A 2,433-nucleotide genomic window follows, 5' to 3' on the forward strand; every position below is an offset into this window, starting at 1 on the left:
GCCAAAACTTGGCAGCCTCCAATATGTCCATCAATAAGTGAATGGGTAAATGAATGGTGGTCCTTCCAAACAATGTAGTATTATTTAATACTAAAAAAAAATGAACTATCAAGCCATGAAAAAACAAGGAATAGTAAAATGTATACAGATAGTCCTCGGGTCACGTTGGACTCAATGTACGTTGTTTAGTGGTTATGTCGCCATCTCCCACTTATTTATTAAAAAAAAGTTCCATCATTTAGATGTATATACATATGTGCTTTATGTCTTTTATTATTTATTTAACACAAGTAAAGGTCAGAATTATTATCTTTCTTTTACATTTTTTTACTGTTTCACTTCATTTCTGCTGTGTATGTGCTCCATGTGAGTGACGTAGGTCCTTATGTAGGTGGGTTCTGACTTATGGTGAAAATTGCGTTATGTTGCGCCATAGGAATGGATTTCCAATGTAACCGAAGGGCCTATTGTATTACTAAATAAAGAAGCCAACTGGAAAAGGCCACGTCCTTTATGATTTCAACCACATGTCATTCTGGAAAAGTCAAAACTATGGGGACAGTAAAAAGACCAGTGCTTGCCAGGGGCTGAGGGAAGCTGGAGGGATGACTAGGCAGAGCACAGATAATCTGTAGGTTGGTGAAATTAGTCTCTGTGATGCAATAATGATGGATACATGTTATTAAACACTAGAGGCCCAGTGCACAAAATTCATGCACAGGTAGGGTCCCTAGAGGCTGCCAGCTACTGGCGGGGGCTTCCCTTCCCCCAGTTTGTCATTGGGCCTGCCCCCAGTTGAACTCCACGTTGAGGGGACAATTTGCATATTAGGCTTTTATTATATAGGATTTGTGTAAATCCACAGAAGGTACAACACAAAGAGTAAACCCCATGATAGTACACTATGAACTTTGGGCGATCATAATGTGTCAATGTAGGCTTATCAATTGTTAGAAATATACCACTCTTGTGGGGAAGTTCATAATGGGGGATGCTATATGTATGTGGGAGGAGGCGGTACGTTGGAAAAATCTGTACCTTTTTCTTAATTTTTCTCTGACCCTAATGACTGGGGGGGGAAAAAAAAGTCTCCACCCACTGTTGGAAGCTTCTGCCCAGCTTGCATTGCCTATAGCAGAACCTGCATCATACCTTTATCTGTAGCCTTCCCTTAGGTCTTAAGGATCCCGATACTTTACTGTGGACGTCCGACTTGGTGGAACTGCAATCATGATGGCGGGAAGAGCAGTAAGATGCTGTAGCACATTGACTACCGCATGCACTGCAACCTGCAGGAGAGATGCATCTTCATCAGCACCTTTAAGGCCTTTGACAAGCACATGAACTTGATCCTCTGTGATTGTGATGAGTTCAAGAAGATCCAGCCAAAGAATGCGAAGCAGCGCGAGTGAGAAAAGAAGCGGGTTTTGGATCTGGTGTTGGTGCACAGGAGAACCTGATGTCCATGACTGTGGAGGAATCTCCCCTCAAAGATACTGGGATCGCTGCTGTACCTCTTGCAGGAGCTGCAGGAGCCCCTGGGGTTGGCAGGGGGGCTGGCAGAGGAGTACCAGGTAGTGTTCCTATTCCGCAGGCTCCTGCGGTATTAGCAGGACCTGTCCGAGGGGTTGGGGGAACCTCCCACAGGTAAGGACTCGACAGGGTCGAAGCACTGTTGCAGCTGCCGCTGTAGCTGCCACTGACAGCATTGCTGGAGCTCCAACTCAATAGCACCAGGTTGGGCAGCTCCCTCCTCCAGGTATTATGACTCTTCCACCTGGTATGAGACCACCCATGGGCCCACCAACTGGGCTTCTCCCAAGGGACACCGATAAGCATGCCTCCTTCATGAATGAGGCCCCCTCCTCTCCTTCCCCCCTCTGCCTACCCCCCCCAGGGATCAGAGGTCCATCTCCCCCAGGATTGCATCCACCAAGACCCTAGGATACTATTGTCCTTAGCCTCTCTTTTCCTGCAGTGCATCTCCTAAAACTGTGTAGAGAGTTTGTGAGTTTCTGTCCTCTCTTTGCTGCATTAATATTCGCTAATAAATGAATAGAGCAACAATAACAAACACCCCAAAGCACATTAAACTCAAACTTACATGAAAGTGATTTGCATGAAGAGTTAAAGCATTTCAGAAAACTGGATCCACTAAAAACATTATCGAATGGCACTTTTTCCATTCTTTATTTTACTTTTAATTGAATTCATCGGGGTTACATTGGTCAATAAAAGTATATAGGTTTCAAGTGTACAATTCTACAATACATCATCTGCACATTGCATTATGCTCTTATCATCCAAAGACTAGTCTCCTTCCATCACTGTTTATCTCCCCATTTACCATATTCCACCTGCTCCCAACCCTCATCCCTCTGGTAATTACCATACTGTTGTCTGTGTCCCTAAGATTTTTTTTCTTAATCCTTT

The 2,433-nt window shown here is 44.3% G+C and overlaps 1 pseudogene; it reads left to right on the forward strand.

The window, feature by feature from the left end:
* Positions 1–1,244: 1,244 nt before the first annotated feature.
* LOC139003943 (small nuclear ribonucleoprotein-associated protein N pseudogene) lies at positions 1,245–1,944 on the forward strand (annotated as a pseudogene).
* Positions 1,945–2,433: the final 489 nt, after the last annotated feature.

The sequence above is a fragment of the Myotis yumanensis genome, unplaced genomic scaffold, assembly GCF_028538775.1.
Source record: "Myotis yumanensis isolate MYYU_CA2020_CCGP unplaced genomic scaffold, mMyoYum1.0.hap1 SCAF_1, whole genome shotgun sequence".
Lineage (NCBI taxonomy): Eukaryota > Metazoa > Chordata > Mammalia > Chiroptera > Vespertilionidae > Myotis > Myotis yumanensis.